Genomic DNA, 19,371 nt, shown 5'->3' with positions numbered 1-19,371 from the left:
ATTAAAAAAAAAAAAATCCTAAAATTATCAACTCCTCCCCCACCCCTGAGCTGAGGACTGAACCCACAGAGTGAATCCTCTACTGCTGAGCTTAGATCCCTTTAAACTAATAATTCTTAGAACACTCAGAACAAGTGGCTTCATCAGTAGAGGTCCCACCAAGCCTGATGACCCGAGTTCAATCCCTGGGACCCACATGGTGGGACAGGAGAACCAATAACTGCAAGCTGCCCTCTGACCTCCACTCTTACCCCAACATGGGTGTTCTTCCCACACACATAAACATGCTCACACTAAAGAAGACGTCAGATAAATAAATTTCAGTTTTTCATCCAACAATGATAAGAAGAGAGCAGAGTCATGCCTGGGTACCTATGAGCCAAGTCTGGCAGTAAGCAGTTTAGAGGGTCTGTCTACCTTTGGTCCTGGCACGAACTCCAAGAAAGGGGCATTACTATCCTCATTTTACAAATAGGGAAACAGGTCAAGTCTCCTGTCACAGCTACACACAAAATCTAGGTTCACATGACTCCAAAGGTCATGAGCACCACTCCACCAGTAGAGAGCACTTGCCTAGTGTGTACAGTCTGCTTTGCTAACCCACACTTGAAAAAAAAAGGAGCTGGGCACAGTGGCACACACCCGTGGCACTCAAGATGCTGATCTTGAAAGGAGGAAGAAAGAAAGAGAGAGGGGGAGGGAGGGAGGGAGAGGGGGAGGGAGGGAGAGAGGGAGAGTAGGAGGGAGGGAGGGAGGGAGAGGGAGGGAGGGAGAAACAGAAAGAGAGAGAGAGAGAGAGAGAGAGAGAGAGAGAGAGAGAGAGAGAAGAGTATATATGTCTATTTGCAGAACAGTGCTACAGTTACAAAATACCTATTATGACCAAGGCACCTTACTTCACACAAGGCAAATTTGAATGTAGAAAACAGTGTCCCTGCCAGCCGAGGGATTAAATATAAGAATGTGCTGGCAAAAATTCATGAAGGTTGCCATTCATCATATAAAGCCACTTTAACATGTGGTCAAGTTAGTCTTCATTAACACACAAATTCCTTTTATTTTTTCCCAGACATAAAAGCACTCAAAAGGCTACAGAGGGAAGGGAAAAATTTAATGGCAAATTCAATTAGCAAGGTCAGCAATGCTGAGGACTTTGATTTAGACATCTGAGTTCACAAGATAATGTGTAGATAAAATTACCGCTCTGAGGACTTCCTCACGGTTTTGTTCTGAGATTGGCCCAAGCATTCCTCAGAAAAGTATCTTTATTAAAAACTGTACCTAGGGAAAAAAAAAAACTGTATCTAGGAAAAGTAAAATGGATGCATATTTCTAAACTATCGTGCGAACAAAAATGAGCCACCATGCAACAGAAGTTTATCATTAAAACTCGGGTACCTTGCCATTTTGAATTAAACCAAAAATGTTCAACACCCAAAGCACTTTACTCAAAAGACACATGCCTTCTAAGGTACAGTATACTATTCCTTCCGGTTACCCAGGCTTTTCCATAACATCTGGACCAATTCAACTGGCATCTCCTTGACATGCTAATAATAAAATCAACAGATAAATAATAAAAGTAATAAAACCCAAACAGATTCTACATCATTATTTCTTTATTTTTTAAAAAAGCTACTGCTTATGAGTTACTAAACCTAAATGTTCCCAAACCATAGGGCTGAAAAAATACACAGTCTAAAACCTTTTTTTTTTTTTCTTTTTTACTGCAAAACTTTTATCTGACTGTAGTTGTGGCTCTATTAGATTGTTTATTTTGTGGGCAGGTGTACATGCTACTGCCATGGCCTGAGAGTAGAGGTCAGAGGACACTTGCAGGAGTCAGCTCTCTCTCCACCCAGATGGGTGCTAGGAATCGAACTCTGGTCACTGGTCTTGTCAGCAGGTCTGTTGACCTGCTAAGCCATCTCACCAGGCCCCGATTATACCTTTAAAACTAGCTTCCAGTTTACAGGAAACAGGGACAAAGCAACACCACAAAGACCACCACATGAAAATGATGTCAGAATATAGGGTAATCTACAAGCTCCTTGCCGAAGATCAAGACGCACAGGGAAGCAGTAAACAGTATTTTTCTGTTCTGAAAAAGATTGAAGGAAGAATCAACACAGTGTAGAATGCGAATATTTGATTCACTCTTGGTACAAAAAAAAAATGTTAATAAATGACATCTAGGGGACAATAATACGTTGCGATTATTGTTAATTTTATGTGATAATGAAGTAGTGTTTTTTTAGTCCTTAGTTAGAAATGTACCAAAGTTGGTGAAGCAAAATTATATAACAGGATTTGCTTTAAAATATCTGACAAACTACTCAACCAGCATTGTTCTGTGGCCAAAGCATGCTTTGGAAAAAAAAAAAAAAAAAACTATTGCTCCATGCATGTGCAAAACAATGAATTCTCTATTTACCTCCTAAGGAATCTAGAATAAGACCTGAGTGTTTAAAAGTTGTGGCATTTTAAAAAACTTACCTAGTTTTGGGCTGAGAAGATTGCTCAATACTTGTCACATAAACTTGAGTACTGGAATTCAGAAAAAACAGGTAGGCTTGGTGGCCTCCTGTAATGCCATCACTCGGGACACAGAGACAGGGGACTCAGGGGCAAGCTTGCTCACTGGACTACTCTGAACTGGCAAGCTCTAGGTTCAGTGAAAGACCCTAACCAAACCAAATAGAGTGATGGAAGAAGACTGTTGTGGTTAGAATGTGAACAGCCCCCATAGGTTCATATGCTTGACTACTTGGGCCCCAGCTGGTGGAACTGTTTGTGAAGGACTAGGAGGTGTGGCCTCGGGGGAGGAAGTGTGTCCTAAGGGCAGACTTTAACTCAGTTATCTTCGGTGCATTCTTCTGCTTCCTGCTTACAGTTAGAGGTGTGAGCTCTCAGCTCTTCCTGCCACCAAGCCTTTGCTCCACCATCAAGGTCTCTAACTCTGCAACTGTAAGCTCAATTCAACCCTTCCTTTTACATGTCTCCTTGGACATGTTTTATCACAGCCATAGAAAAGAACTAATTCCACACTCAACATCACTTTCGGGCCTCTATACATATTTGCACACACAGGTACAGCCACACACATGTGAACACACACATCTGGTACACTTTCCTTAACCCAGATTTTTGCATTTATTTAACTACAGAACCCTTTTCCTCTGTGCTGCCCTTGCAGTTCCATGAAAATTAATTTTTCATGGAAGCCACTTTGGGAACTACTGTTTGTTTAGACAAATCACCTTGTGCGAAGGTTGTCTTAAGTCACATTCAAGTTAAGAACCTCAGACAAGGCAGCTAGAATGAAGTGGTGGCCAGCTGCAATCCCAGCACCGAGGAAGCAGAATAAAGCATGTGGGCAGCGAGTTTCAGACTAGCCTGGGCTGCAAAGACAGTCTCCGTGACACAAACAGATAAATAAAATCACATCTGTATGTCGACAATCTAAGAGCTACTTATTGCTTCTGTGGCCCGTGCGTCTCTAATTACGCTGTGTCTCTGATGTGTTTTGGTTTGTAAATCTCTACAGACACTAAACTCCACTGCAAACCTGCCCTCCACGAAGTTAAATTCTACCTATTCTCATCCATTTCCTCTCAATCCACAGAGGAACAATTTCAAATTCATCCAGATTGTCAAACTAAACTTTTCAGTCCCAAACTCTGTTGGGATATCTCCAAGGAACACCAAACACCTCTCTCAGGAGATTAAAATACTCCTAAAAATCAAACGTCTCCTGGGTACCACTTCAAGTTTGCCATCACTTACCTCAGAAGCCTCGAGTCCCATCTTTATGCAGACGTATCCCATGTATAAGCAGGTCCTTCCAATACTCGGCCAACTAAACTGCCAAAGCATCACCTGATCACACATCATCCCCGCTACACGGTTAAATGCTTTAGAGTCACTTCCAATTACTATCTGCAATTCTTTGAGAAAAACTACATCCCATTCTACTTAGGATATGCTATACTTTAAAATGTATGGAAATGTACTCAAAAGAAAACAGAAATGGCTAACGAAGAAATATGAGATAGAAGTCAACACCACAAGAATCAGATTTTATGCCTCCCCTGCCTATAGGAGGCCATTTATAACGTTCCAAACACTTTCGTATACACTCTGTCATTTGACCCTCAAAACTCTGGAGGAATCTGTTTTTCATCATAGCAGCACAGAGTATCTAGCAGAGCTCAACTTGAAAGCAGACAGCTTGTCAACCCTCAATTAGCCTCTCTACGTGAGGAATGTCAGCTGAGCGGTGGAAGAGTCCATCATTCCCAACAGGAATGCTCTGGCCAGTATCACAGTAGCATGCAGGACAGTCTCCCAGGATTTTGCTTGGTGGTAATTACAGATGGCTAACCATTCACAGGCAGTTAGGTCTTCCTACAGATCAGCTATACGTGGTGGCACATGGCTGCAAGCCCATCACTGAAAAGTGGGAGACAACAGGATCGGGAGTTCAAGGCTAGCTTTAGCCATTGATTGAGTTTGAGGCCCGCTTGGGCTGCATGGGACCTTGTTTTAAGAAAAAGAAAAAAATCGGGCTAATGCGACGGCTCAGCACATGAAGGCAAAAAGGGGCTTGCGGCAGGTCTGACGATCTGAGCCTGACTCCTGGAGTCCCCTTTGGGAAGGAAAGAACCAACTCCCATGGCTGGTCCCCTGATCTCCATATACACACAGCGGCATGTGCATAACACACACACACACACACACACACACACACACACACACACACACACACACAAATGTATTTTTTAAAACTACCAAAAGACCTTTGTCTATCTAACCCACTAGGTAACTGCCTAGGAGTGTCCAATGATGTTTCTGTACCACCATCCAATGGAGCCTCCCACTGTTGCTCATGTTACTATTCCCACAGAAAAGCAGCACACTGTGTAACTAAGTACTTTTAAGAACAGACTAAAGACCTTTGAGCAATCAAACCATAATAGGACAAACACTTCATATATATTAGAATGGAAAATTCTAATATATATGTTGGAAAAAATAGCAATCACTAGTGTTGTATTCATCTCAAAAAGCAAACAAAGAATGTCAGATTCACAGAGGGAAGGTAGTGTGGGTATTGGGTGCAGTCATTTTACTGTGGTAATATTACACATTGTATACTTATGACAACTAATAGTGTGAACCAAGAAGATACTTGATCTTTATTTTCAATACACACACACATACATACATACATATACACACATACACACATACACACACACACACACACACACAGAATCCCCTGTCTCTGTGTCCCAAGTGATGGATTACAGGAGGCCACCATGCCTACCTGGTTTTTCTGAACTCCAGTACTCAAGGTATGAAGGATGAGAACTTATCACAAAGCCGGGGTGGTGGTGTGCGTCAGGAAAAGCCTAAAGATTAGATTGTAAGAAAAACGGAAGGCATGTTTTGAACACCTGTGTTGCAAGTGTTGCATCAGTTTGTAAGACAAGCATCTGAGGCAGCCAGCAGTTTGGTTCTTGAACGATCTCTGAATCACATTCAGTTCCCTGGGCGAGCAGGTCAGGACCCTGTCACAAGACAGGTGGAAGGGAAAAAAACAAAACAAAACCCAGTCACAATATTTTCTCTGGCAACAAATGAGATGTGGCGATCAGGGGACAGTGAAGTATTCCAAACAGGTGACGTCAGTCAAAAGACAACAGGGCACAGAATATCAGTGTTTCAACCAGGCCTCGGAGAGGAGGCCTATCAGTACATGGAAAGGGACGCTCACATATTTCTGGAAGGGAAAGTGGACTGTGGTGAACACATGGATGAAAATCACGTGAGGCAGGGAGCAACAACAATCATACCTGATGGCATTATATTTCTGAGTGACCAGACAAAAGAAAAGACAGAGAACGGATGATTCTTCTTTGATCATTGTTTGAAACAGTCTCCTTTCCAAATCATGTATAGTCTATAGTTTAAAGATATAGATTAAAACCTTCTATATAAAAATATTTAAAAATGGATTCTTGGCCTATCTCTTATTTCAAAGAAGGAGCAAATAATTTTTTTAAGTGACTAAGGCAAGGCAAGACCCCTACCATCAAAAAGCTTATACCCCATCAGGGCAGGGCAAATAGGTGAACAACTTAATTATAAAAGGCAAAAGGAGAAAAACATCTTAAGAAATGCACAGGCACAGACGGGCGGCAGCAGTGGTGGCACATGCCCTCAGTCCCAGCACTCGGGAGGCAGAGCCAGGCGGATCTCTGTGAGTTTGAGGCCTGTTTGGTCTAAAAGCAAGATCCGGGACACCAAAACTACAGAGAAACCCTGTCTTGAAAAACCAAAAAAGAAGGAGGAGGAGGAGGAGGAGGAGGAGGAGGAGGAGGAGGAAGAAGAGGAAGAGGAAGAGGAAGAGGAAGAGGAAGGAAGGAAGGAAGGAAGGAAGGAAGGAAGGAAGGAAGGAAGGAAGGAAGGAAGGAAGGCACAGACACGTGCCAGGAAGATAAAGGGGGCGGGGTCACTGAAATGTGGGAACAGAGAGGGAAATCTTCATGAGAAATCAGTTTCTGAGTTCCTTTGAGCTGTGTCTTAAGGGTGATGCAATTTTCAGTTTGGAGAAGAAAGAGGAAGAGCCTTATCAAAGTCCAAAGGCAGAGGCAGGTGAATGTCTCTGAGTTCAAGGCTAGCCTGGTCTACAGATCGAGTTCCAGAACAGCCAGGGCTGTATAGAAAAACTTTGTCTTGAAAAAGCACAACAAAAGTTGAAAATAAAAAAATAAAAAAAATCACACACCAGAATTAACCAGACCCAAAGTCTATACATCTCAATGAACTTTTCTTTTGTGGGGGAGGGAGGCAGGTCTTTGAGACAAGGTCTCTCTATACAGCCCTGGCTGTCCTGGAACTCACTATGTAGACCAGGTTGGCCTCAAACTCATAGAAATCTGTGTGTCTCTGCCTCTCGAGTGCTGGGATAAAATTGTGCCGCACCACACACAACACAATGAACTTCTGTACAGTCAGAGCGACCATTCGGAGCGGAAGCTGTGGAGCTCACACTGGATTTTAGACTTTCACTATCCAATATATTTTTGTGCACTTAAGCCACCAAAAACAATCTATGACAGAGTTAGAACTAGAAAACCAACTGACTTTGTACCCTCTTTCCTAACCTGTGCCTATTACCTGCAATCAGTCCTTCCTCACCCAATACTTAGCCTTTCTTGTTCCCTTTTCTACATGTTTTACTGTGTCCACATGTACATTTATTTATATATGTGCATATAATAGTGACTAGATTCCACATATGAAGAATATAACATATGGCTTTTCCCAAGAATCTAATGAAACTTACGATTCAATCAATATTTTAGTTTATTTTTATTAATAATATAAGTTGTTAGGCAAATCTTGTGCCAACCTATCAAAACTCCTAACCACTTTGTAGTAAGTTGTTTTGTTGTTGTTGTTGTTGTTGTTGTTGTTTGTTGCTTTTCCTTTCTTTCTTTTAGACAGGGTTTCTCTGTGTAGCCCTGGCTATCCTGGAACTTAACTCTGTAGACCAGGCTGGCCTTGAACTCACAGAGATCTGTGGTAATATACTGTGTACCCTAATAAAATTTGTCTGAAGATCAGGGGACAGAACAAGCCACTAGACTAAACATAGAGGCCAGGCAGTGGTGGCAAACACCTTTAATCCTAGCACCTGGGAGGGAGACAGAGATCCATCTGGATCTCTGTGAGTTCAAAACCACCCTGGACTACATGAGATTGACTCAGTCTAGAAGAGAAACAGAGCCAGGCAATGGTGGCACACACCTTTAATTCCAACACTTGAGATCTCATGCCTTTGCTTGGGAAGCACACACACCTTTAATTCCAGGAAGTTCAGCTAGGCAGAGAAAAGTATATAAATAAGGGGTGAGAAGACAGGAATTAAGGGCTTTTCAGCGGAAGCGTCCCTTTTGACTAGAGGCCTTTTGGCTACAAAGCCTTTCAGGCTGAGGAGTTGGTGAGGTAAGAGGTGGTGGCTGTGGCTTGTTCCTTTGCTTTTCTTATCTTTTTACTTCAATATCTGGTTCCAGATTTTTTTTTATTAAAAGACAATTTAGATTTCGTACAACAGAGATCCACCTGCCCATGCCTCCCGAGTGCTGGGATTGAAGGCGTGGGCCACCATCACCCAGTTTTGTGATAACTTCTCATCCTTCATACCTTCTCACTCTCTTTATTCCAACTGTGTGCCGTTAGCATTTTCCCACACTTTCTTTGCAAGAACCTTTTAAAGTTGCTTCCCATTTTGTGGGAGCCAGTTTAATTAAAAATAGATAATATACACCATAAATCTATGTAAATGGATAGGGTTCATCTAAGGCAGAGGTTCTCAGCCTGTGAGTTATAACCCCTTTGGCAGGAGTTGCATATCAGATATCCTGCATATCAAATATTTACACTATGATTCATAACAGGGGCAAAATTACAGTTATGAAGGAGCAATGAAAATAATGTTATGGTTGGGGGTCACCACAGCATGAGGTACTACTGTATAAAGAAGGGTCACAGCGTTAGGAAGGTTGAGAACCACGGCTCTAAGGCAAGAACAGCAGTGAGGTTACCACAGTCAACTCCACTAGGTTGTAAAACGCTCCTCACACAACCCAAGTGACACGTACTGAGCAGCTCTGTACCCAGTATGTACCCATATATAAACGTTAGGAAAACTCTTTGGTTTTCCCCTCGGAAAAGCTCTGGTATTTCCTTCTCTCCCTTACTGGATAGTCTGGCACATTCTGCTTTGGTAATCACTGTCTTAAGCAATAATAAGAATTCTTTTCCTCAGAGAGGTTCTAAGTCATGGTAGCTCTAAGGCTGGTTAATTCAGCAGCTGAGAAGAAGCCACTGTGGTTTTGGGTACTGTCAACCTTTGCATGGTGTGAGACCACCCCAAGCTTCAGGTGATGCTGAAGATAGGCAAGTCCCAATTGGTGTCACAAACCTGCTCATTAATCAGCCACTGACAGCAGGTGCAGTTATACTAAAATTATCCTGATGCAAGATTCTCTCCCTGGGGCAGGAGACACACCCAGCTTACCCGTGAATATGTGGACAATTAAAAAGTCATCAAAAGCAGAATTGTGGCCCTGCAGTGGGTGGGGCGGTGGTGGCTATGCTCTTAATCCCAGCGCTGGGGAGGCAGAGGCAGGCGGATCTCTGAGTTCAAGGCCAGCCCTTGTCTATGGAATGAGTTCGAGAATGTCCAGGGCTACACCAGAAATAAAATAAACAAACAAGGCAGAATCATGGTAGGAAGTCATGTTGTGAGTTTTTAACAGCAATGCCCCCCACCACCACCCCACGCCCTGCACTCAAGCCAGTGAATCATGGATGAGCCTCACTCAGCCTAGGCAGAACAACCATCCAACTAAGGCTAGTTCTCATTCTAAATAAATGAACAGTGGTGGTTGGTCTATTTCACAAGAAGCAAGGGAGGCCAGGATACAGTTGCGGGGGGGGGGGGGGGGGGGGGGGGCGGGACACGGGACGGGACGGACAGGACGGCCAGATAATGAGAGAAGAACTACTCTTTCATCTCCATGGATTTTTTTAAAATTCACACATCTGGGTTCACATCAGCAAGTACTCAATAAACGTTAATAATAGATGTTATGAATCTCAATGAATTTAGAGCAAAGCCTGGCAGTGAGAGGGGATCATACTACACTATATGGGCATCATGACCCATCCTAAGTTTTTAGAAGTTAATTCAATATCCCTGCAGAATGTGGACAAGCCTATGCTTTCCAGACTACAGGAACGTACATTATAAAGACATTAAGAATGTTCAGTCTTTTGAAATTTGGGCCAGCCAAGACCACCTCTAGAAATCTATGCTGTGCTGGCCAGCTGTTTTTGTTTTCTTATTCTCCATCTCTCCCCCACAAGAACCTCCTCTGTGGGACACTGTCCCATCTTGTGGGTTTAATGGGGCCTGCCAACTGGAACTCTTCTTTGGCCAATTCGGGTCCTTTCACATTGTTCTCAGGTTGGCACGAACAGAAAGAGGCAGCTTTCTGATGATAGGAGGTTTTGGAGCTACTGGGAGCCAAAAGCTGAACTAGGCCACGGTGACTTTCATACATGCATCCTATCTGAGGGAAAGGGCTCCAATAGTCTCAGGGAGATTTCGGTCCAAAGACATCAAAGGTCAAAGTGGATTATCTGGTGATGGTAACACATGCAATGGATTTAGAAACCAGTCATTAAAACAGGGCCAAAGAATGCTCAACACAGAGGATGCATGTATGACAAGAACAAGTGTATCACATGATCATATACTGACTCTAAACTGTGCAGGTACAATATATGCGTTTTTATGTGTATATCTTCCACATCTTCAAAACTGTATGTCACGTACTATACCATTTTGCTTCAGTCCATTCTTTGTGCGAAAAGGCCGACGCACAGTTACCTGTTTCTTCCACGCTCTCCACCCTTCCGAGGTGTGTGGCCCTAGGCTTGCTGGGTGAGGCAAGGAAGGCGCTGAGTCATGGTGGTTCTGTGTTAGTTAAATGGCTGAGCATTGTGAGTTCACGTCTATTTACAATGAAATAGTGGCTGGGAGACTTTGGGACTGATAAATCCTCTCATGCTCATGGCAAAACCCATGCCGAAACCCATGGTCTATGTCCTGTCTCGGCAACGTTTTTCTTCCCTTGGACATTTCTTTCTATGGGGTGCTTCTTTCTAGAACATTCTCCTCCATCACCCACACTCACAGAAGCCCCTTAAAGACACTCTACAGAGACAACTGACCAGCAAGACAGCAAACAAAACCAGAATTCCTTTTACTAACCTCCAGATAATGCTTCTAAGGGCCTTCGTCATGGAAATCCTCTTCTGGTACACTGACCGCCTTCCGACTTTACTAGAAAATACTGGGTGGCAGCGTTCCCTTCCACTTTCACTTCCGAGGAAAGAACAACCGTCTCAGATTTACCAGTCAGTGAACAGGTACTGACACATCTGTTTAAATGGGTTTAAACCCCATTTCTTAATATTTTGCAAAGATATTCCTCCAAAAGTTAAGTTTTAAAAGCTGACTATGAAGCTACAAGCTGTGTCGTATACCTGTAATCTCAGCACACAGAAGCCCCGGGCAGGGGGAGCACAAGTTTGAAGCCAGACTGGGCTACTCAGTCAGGACCTTCTGTCACAACCAACCAATAAATAAATGCCTTATATGGACAAATTGCTCCATCATAAAAGGGCTTATATGGAGCCACTGAGATGGCAATGGGCCAAAGGGCTTGATGTACAAGACGAACAACCTGAGTTCAATCCCCAGAACCACAGCGGAAGAAAGAACTAATGCCAGAAGTTGTCCTCTGAGCTCCACACACACAGCATGGCATGTGCACCCACGCTTGCACACCCACAGATCAAATAATAAATGAAACAAAAGCTGTAAAGTAAAAAAGCTGGCATCTGCTGGGGGGGGGGGTGGCGGCGCTGGCGCACGCCTTTGATCTTGAGAGGCAGAGGCAGGCGGATCTCTAATTAGTTTGAGACCAGCCTGGTCTACATAGTGAATTCCAGGACATTCAGGGCAACAAAGAGAAACCCTGTCTCAAAAAACCAAAACAAACAAAAAAAGCTAGTATCCTAGCATATGATTTCATTTTGAATCTGTTCAAGTTCATAAACAAATGGTGTGGTTCAGTGGTATATGTGTTTAGCATGTCAGAACATCTAGATTTGATTCTCAGTATTACCAAAAATCCTGACCAGCTTCCAGACTGAGGGTCCAGTTACACTTAGTACTCCCAAACAGGCAGGCAGGAACACAGTAGATCACGAGTGAAAACAGGTCACTGCACACTCCTACTTCACCATTTAACCACAAGGAAAGACTTCCATGCCATGGAAAGTGCTACAAAATCCATCTATGTACTCCACAGGAAGGGTAGTGAATCCAAGAAAGGGATATTCAGCCAGGCTTTATACTTAGTCTGACAGGAGCCAAGATGAAAGGCAAAGAGTGTGTTCATCTTTGTTTTTAAAAAGACGTAGATCTGAGGAGGGATCTCCTCAAGAATGCTATCACCGATACACATCTGGAATATAAATCACTGAGGCCTACTTGATTTAAAAAAAAAAAAAAGAAAGAAAAGAAAAGAAATTGAAAGTAAACAAATGATTAGTCAGAGAGAGGTATGTGACTTTCTGAAACTCTCCTAGGGAGAAATATTCAGTTATCATTATTAGAGAACTGTTTTTAATCCTTCATATCAGAGCAGAGATAAAGCCCTGGGGTTCTCGAACCAAAATAACCATAAATGAAACACTGTGAGAAACTGCCACATGTTCTGTCTGTCAGGCCTTAGTGAATTCACAGGTGACGTCCATGAATGAAGGTAGAGGGAGAGAATGGACAAGGTCCTGCTGGGCTCAAGTTCAGCTCCATCACAGGTGATATCAGGCAAACCGACCTGACTTCCTGGGGCCCTGGTTGACTCAACTGAGAGGTTTGGGGATAAAATATGTATTGTAGCTCTTTATGATTGCTGTCACACGGTTCTGCTATTACACAAAATTCCTAGATTTCCCCAACTCTTGTAGTCACAAAGTTGCAATGTGATTCCATTCTGGGGATAATCCGTTAGAAAACAAAACCCCAGAAAGGCTGAAGAGCCCTAGAGAGCAGATGCTTCTGTAAGCTGGAGGAGAGGTAGTTTTACAACTACAATAAGCATTTAAAAGACAGTTCAGAGTCAAGCTTGGTGGTGCACACCTTTAATCCCAGGACTCGGGAGGCAGAGGCAGGAGGATCTCTGTTAGTTTGAGGGAAGCCTGGTCTACATACTGAGTTCCAGGGCAGCAAGGACTGTAGTGAGACCCCATCTCAAAATAGCAAACAAACAAAAAATAGTTAAGCAAAAGACCATTCTAGAGACTTAACACAATTCCCCAGTCTGTGTGATATATGTGTGTAAACTAAAAGTTCCACAATAAAAATAAAATAAAGTTTGTTCTCCACACCCCCCACACCCCACCAACAAGGCCTCATGTATGTTGGACAAGAATAAACCCATTTTTCTAACTAGGAAATTCTCAGCCTAACAGAAACAAAATCTTTACTATTGAGTTTTAAGTGCCTGGTCGAAACAGACCCAGCTACCTCCCAGCTATTCTGGCAAGCCTCATTATAATATGGATTATAGCTTCACTAGCCCAGGGACAGGGCTTTTAATGTTCTCTGGGAGATAAAGAATTAATCAGCAACCCAGAAAAGAAGTTGTCTAAAAATGGATGATTTAGTCAAAGTAATTCCATTGTCTCTAAAATTGTGCCCTCAATCACCCAGCATCAAAACCCCACTATGGCATCAAATAAATTTTATGTGGTTAAAGAGACAAAATGTTCTTCTGGCTGTTATGGGAAGCAAAAAAAAGGGCTGACTGACTATGAATCAGTTATGTTTTAGCTCCACAACGAACATGAATTATGATAATTTAGACATTCTGGTGGTTGAACCAAAAAAGCAGGAAAATCAATACTTTCGAGTTCCAGCAAAAGTTTGCGGCACCAGGAACATGGAAGTGACCTTACATTTATTTCTGGACTTCCCTGCCTCCACAAAAATTAATGACACTGTTTCCCATCCCTTGCTGACGAATCACAGTAGTTGGGAAGCCAGGACGCGTCCACTTGGCAGGTAGGAAGAAATCTCTAGGAAGGGACTGAGTAACGTCAGACGCCAAACTTTCTTTACTAGGCATACTCTTTGTAAAAGCACCAAGATCTATTTATGATGCTTTCTGACTGACACCCACAAGCATTCTGGCTGACACAAACTTTGCAGATTGTAGGGAAGTCCCTGTGAGCTCTTTTAAGTAGCCCAGATGAGCAAAACACTCAGAACGCCACCATAATGAGCACCTCACAGGCGCTCATAAATTCTTTCATTCCCAGCAATCAAGAAGCAGCTGTTAAAATCCAGGAATCTTCCTAGTAGCAGATCTGAAATACCTCCGGGCTGCCCGGAGAAACTTCACAACTGCTTTCTTCTCTTCCTCCCTCCCCCATCCCAGGAGTGCCAGCCTGGCAGGATAAGGACGACCCAGGAAGGGGGGATTGGGGTGAAGGGGAGTAGCGGATCTAGTGAAAGCAGAGACGCAGGCTCCCTTCTTTTTCACCACAAAGAAAAATCAACTCCCCCGGCCAGCCAACCAGGTTTCTCCTTCCGTCCCCCAGCACACTAACTTCGGCAGTCTGATGAGTCTGGCATTTCCAGAGTTCGCGACCTCGGCCGCCCCGAGCCCTTTCCTAAAAGATTTTGAACCAAGGAGCCAACAGCGTCTGAACTCCTTTCCAGGTTAAGACTCAGCTTGCCTTTACCTTTTAACCCGCCAGGACGCTACTTCTGGGGTCAAGTTCAAGATGAAGGTGCCCTCCTCACCTCCCTGAGTTCACTCCGCAGGAAACTGTAATACTGAGACGAGTCCCACTACTCCAGGCACAAGGATCCGGGGCTCCCAAGCAGGAGCCTGGGCAGCCTGCAGAAGACTGTCACAGCCCGGCGTCCCCCGCCCTCGGCCGCGGCGCCGCGTTTCTACCTGGCCACGGCCGCATTTCCTCCCGGAGCCTTTACACAATAAGTAAGTTTTGGGAACGCCAGTCCAGAGATCTTGCTGTCTGCAAACACGCTACACAATGCCCAGGGCTTCCTTCCCCGCCAGCCGTTCCGGAAAGAACCGCGCCGAGCCCGGGGGGCCCCCCTACACACCCAAAAGTCCTCCAGGAAGAACCTGAATCCTATCATAATGCTTCCAAAAGTAATCACTCATCGCCCAAGGGCAAGGGGACTCGCAAACTTGACACGACCCTCCACTTAGCTGGCACGAAAAGAAAAATCTTCAAGGTCTAATCCCAAGCCATCACCCCACCGCCGCCGCCACCACCACCAAGGAAAGAAATTCGCGTGCATATGCGAGTCGCAGCCTGCAGGAGCGAAGCACACAATCTCAAGCCCACAGCGGGCGAGACGATTTTCCCAGCTGAAGTTCGCTCGGCAACTTCGCGACCCGCGCAGCGCGACACTCGAGACCCCGCGGTGCCATGCGCCCCTCCCGCATGTCTCCCCCACCCCCACCCCAGGTGCCCTGCGCAGCCCAGGCCCTGTCTAGCCAAGGGACGGAGGAGGCGGACGAGGGGCGGCTGGGAAAGTCTTGCGAGCCGCGTGATCCCGGTGTCCCCCCCGGCCCGGCTCTGCTGCAACCCGTTCCTCCCGGTGCGCAGGAAACGGCCTGCACCGACTCCCCGGCAGCGCCTAGCCCGAGGCCGGGAGCACCGGGCATGTCCGCCCGCGCCTCTTCCCGGAAAGCTCCCGCTGTGCCCGGCCGAGGAGGAGGGGGGACGTCCCGAAACTTTCCCACCAGCCTGGCTCTGGTTTCCCGGGCTGCAACCCGGGACCCTTCCTCCCCGGCCATCCCGGGCAACTGAGCCGGCTGCGGACGCCCGGAGGCCCGCAGCGGGCGCCCGGACAGCTGGAGTTACCTGCTAGGAAAGTTTCCAGCTCTCGACGCCGTTCCCACCGCGGGGGCCGGGTCTCAGGGCGCGGCGGGCTGGGCGCTCGGCGGCTGCGGCGGCTCCTGCGGCTCCCGAGCCGGGCTCCCGCAGCTGCCACCGCGGAGGCAGCGCTCGGGCCCGTCCCCCCGCCTCGCTCGGCCCACACCGGGACCTCATTGGCAGCGCGAGTCCCCGCCCTTGCGCGTGTTCCGGAAGGCACCTTCGCTGTGCGCGCCCGCTGGGGCTACGCCTCCCGCGCCCCTCCCGACTGGAAGCTGCCGGGGCTCGGGGACCCGCTGGGGCGCGGCACGCGAACTTTCCGCCCGGCGCCTCCGCTCCTCCTCTCCCAGCCCGTTCCCTGCGGGAGGCCAAGCTTCCTTTGAGAAGGCTGCTCCCCTGGGGCTCCCTCCGCCTGGACGCCTGTGGGACAGGACCAGAAGTGTGATTAGTCGCCCCCCACCCCGCTTTTGTTTTTTCCCCAGCCGCTTTTAAAAATCAGTAAAGTGGCCCGGCCTTCGGTCTACACTGCTCTCTAAAAGCATTGGAGGAGGACATATGAGAGCAATTAGCCAAGCTGGAGTTTCCGCGGATGCCTTAGGGTGGCTTTGTTGGTTTTTCTTCCCCTCGCTTAACTATACACAAACAAACACATTTTTTTTTTCTGGTTCCAAAGTGAGCTAAGAGAGATGGACAGTGCATCTCGCTCACTGCACCTTTTTCTTTCGCAAAAATGAATTCGGAGGGGGGGTGGTGCTCGGGGATCAGTGACTGTCCAGGGTCGAGGGTCCACCGCCTCCTTGAAGTCTGTGGCTGGGGATGCGGTCTGGGCTGAGTCCACTGGCCAGCCAAGTATAGCTTCTTGTCAGGAGGAGGAGTCCTGGAGGGGAACAGACAAAGATGCTATTATTAAGCAGGCTGGTGGCAGTAAATTAAACTCCCTAGTTCCCAAAATGTTTTGTTATTCCCAACAGACAGAAGTCCAAGAATGGCCTAGGGATCTGGGAGACCTGGGTCCTCCAGAAACCTCCCAGCCATCCAGACAGACCATTTACATGTAGAAGGCTCAGCCCCACTCTATTCCCAAAGTCCTTTGGACCCCCTTTCTTTGCAGAAGGATCAAGTAGAAATTCCAAATGGAATAGGGCGCAGACCGTCCGTGTGCATAGAGGGAAGAATACAGAAGTTGCTATAAATGGGTTTATTGGCAACCCCTAACCTTTACTGTGGCAAACCCGCCTTTAAAGACAACTGTGTTTTAAACAAGTTTCCCTGTAAAAACTTCAGCCTCACGTAGAGCTTCCCAATATAAAGATAGCAGCCGGAATGGTGTTCGTATTTAAAGTTCCTGTGAAAAGCGACAGGAAGCAAAGGCCACTCAATAAAATAAAAGATGACTGAAATGTGCTGGGTATTTCTCACTCATACATTCAAAGGCCTGATTATCACTGTATTTATATTAAGCAGCAAAAGTATCTCAGGCTTCCCTCCAGCAAAGCATGACATGAATATTCAAAGCAAGTAAGAGCGTAACAGGGGAAGCCGGGAAGTTATGGACAGCCCCTCCCCGCTCTCAAGAGAGCCTGGCTGTCGAAAACCAGGGTGATATTTGATTAACTTCTCTTGAAATACAGGGTGTGAAAGTTACCAATCTTTCAACCACAGATAACAAAGACAGCAACAATAAGACACTGAACCAAACAAAAGACAAACACTCAAAGGTCAGTCCAGTCTGGAATCCTAAGATGTGTGAGAAACTCCTCCTAAAGAAATAAACAGGTACAGCTTCCTCCTGCTCAGGCTTGTCTGCAGTGGGCAAAATGAGTAGGTGATGGAGGAAATCCATAATTTTTTTGCGCATTCTTCTTGGACTATCCTCAGCTCTCTTTCCAAACTTGAATGAAATTGCTTAAAGAACTATGAAGACCATCAAATTTCTTCCTCTTTACCCTCAAACTTGACTTAAGTAGCAAAATCACAGAAAGTAAATATGCTAATTTCCTGCATCATCTTTATTTCGGGTTGAAAAGGGTTTGGTTTTATAGTTTCAGAAGTCAAGGATGCTGACCAAGTAATCTCATCATTGCCTAGCTCGGGGTGCTTAGCATCTACCCAGGCAGAGAGCTAGCAATCTGAAATCGGTACACAGAAGGGCCCTGTTTCCCCTCCTTCTTGTAGTGTTTATATAATCCGCACTACAAGTTATTAAGCACAACCCGATCTCCTGCTTTAAACGATTACCATTATATACAGAATATTGTACTAAGAGCTGCAAAGCTGTCTTAACCTGTGAGTGAAAAATGATACATGTTGCAAAAGCCAAGCTCAAACATACAACAGAGTAAAGAAAAAAAAAATCATGGGTGAGAATAAAAAAGGGGGTGGGGGCACGTTGAGATCTGTTGTGTAAGGACAACCACGGTCTCTTCTAAGATTTCCTAAGGAGTGTCTTCTTGAGCTGGCCCCTGCACTCAGGAGAGATGGCCCGTCTACCCCTCACCACAGGCAAGGGTGGACTGACCCTGCGGGCATGCATGTAGGGCAGCTGACTCCTCTCTGTCGCCAGAGGACAGTGGCCCCAGTGGCACAGACTGACCAGCTTGGCTGCCACCCAGGCCTACAGTCGGGCCTTGGGTTGACCCATCCTAGCATTTACTCTCTTTAGGACCCGCTGGAGCTTGTGAAAGAACTTGTGGAAAGATGCCCACAAGATCTCCCAGATTATAGAAGGCCATAGGATACCCCAGAGGAGTTCTGGTGAGGATCCAGTGGTGATGGTGTACCAGAAACCAGAGGCCAGACTCATTGCAATGAGCACTTGCCAGTAAAGCTGATGGGACAAAGGTACATCATATGGCACACCAAGGCCTCCAATGCCAGCCACCAGGACGAATGAAGAGGTGCTGGAGAGGCCAGAAAGATGGAGAAGCAAGGAGGTTTTTCTGTTGTTGGTTTGGTTGGGTTTGGTTTGGTTTGGGGGGTTGTTTTTGTTTTCTTGCTTGCTTACTTTGTTTTGTTTCCTTATGTGGAGGGCACAGCAGGGATGAAGGGAGGATATGGGGAGACCGGGAGGTGAGCAGAATTGGGGTGCATGATGTGAAACTCCCAAAGAGTCAATAAAGAAGTTAAATTTAAAAAAAGTCTCTTCTTAATATGTAAAGAATTATCTGAACACAAGTTCAAACGGTGAATTTCCATGCTTTAAAAACAATCTGCTTTTCCCTTAAAAATGATAGAAGGTACTTTTAGTTAGTTGTTAGGCAACTTTGTATTTTCCGGGGCAACAGAGGCTCAAGAATCACCACTTGCTTTTCTTGGGGCTCTCCACTCACCCAGTTTTAAACGTTCCCTAATTCCTTGTCTGTTTATAACAAGTGGAAAGAAATAAGAGGGAACCGTAGATGGCACAGATATTATGTACCACACACATTCCTCACATATATATGTGATATGCTGGGTTCCATTTGTAAATTTTCTGTCACCTTGCCAACAATATAGCTTTTCTCGGCAGACCGAAAGAAAACAGCAACTATTAAACTGGTTATGTTACGGTACAGTTTACTGCCCAGGGCAAGAGACTGAGGAGGCCTGGGAAAAGAATGTGCCTTGTGAGTGCTGGTGCATTTCTCTGCCTTGGTCAGATTCCTAAGTAGTTCTATTTTAAATCAAACCTAAATTAGGGCCATAGCCAGTGTCTGTTATGGGATGTGTAGTGTAGCGCACATAGTAAGAAGTAAAGAGTTTATGTTTAAAATTTAAATGCCAGATGAAATTTTAAAAATTAACAAGACAAGGTAAGAAATCCAA

General features: G+C 45.5%; 1 protein-coding gene and 1 pseudogene across 5 annotated transcripts in view; one reads left to right on the top strand and one right to left on the bottom strand.

Annotated features, from left to right (window-relative positions):
* The window catches only part of Tanc1 (tetratricopeptide repeat, ankyrin repeat and coiled-coil containing 1), a 226,937-nt gene extending 211,244 nt beyond the window's left edge, over positions 1 to 15,693 (bottom strand). For all 5 annotated transcript variants that reach the window (XM_028871438.2, XM_028871733.2, XM_028871656.2 and 2 more), the window contains exon 1: positions 15,556 to 15,693. The gene's annotated coding sequence lies outside the window, so the exon portion shown is untranslated. The remainder of the gene's footprint in view (positions 1 to 15,555) is intronic.
* Positions 5,447 to 6,041, top strand: LOC114694808 (annotated as a pseudogene).
* Positions 15,694 to 19,371: the final 3,678 nt, after the last annotated feature.

This window comes from Peromyscus leucopus, chromosome 4 (assembly GCF_004664715.2).
Source record: "Peromyscus leucopus breed LL Stock chromosome 4, UCI_PerLeu_2.1, whole genome shotgun sequence".
NCBI lineage: Eukaryota > Metazoa > Chordata > Mammalia > Rodentia > Cricetidae > Peromyscus > Peromyscus leucopus.
Note: the sequence above shows the minus strand (reverse complement) of the source record. Positions and strands in the feature narration are given on the sequence as shown.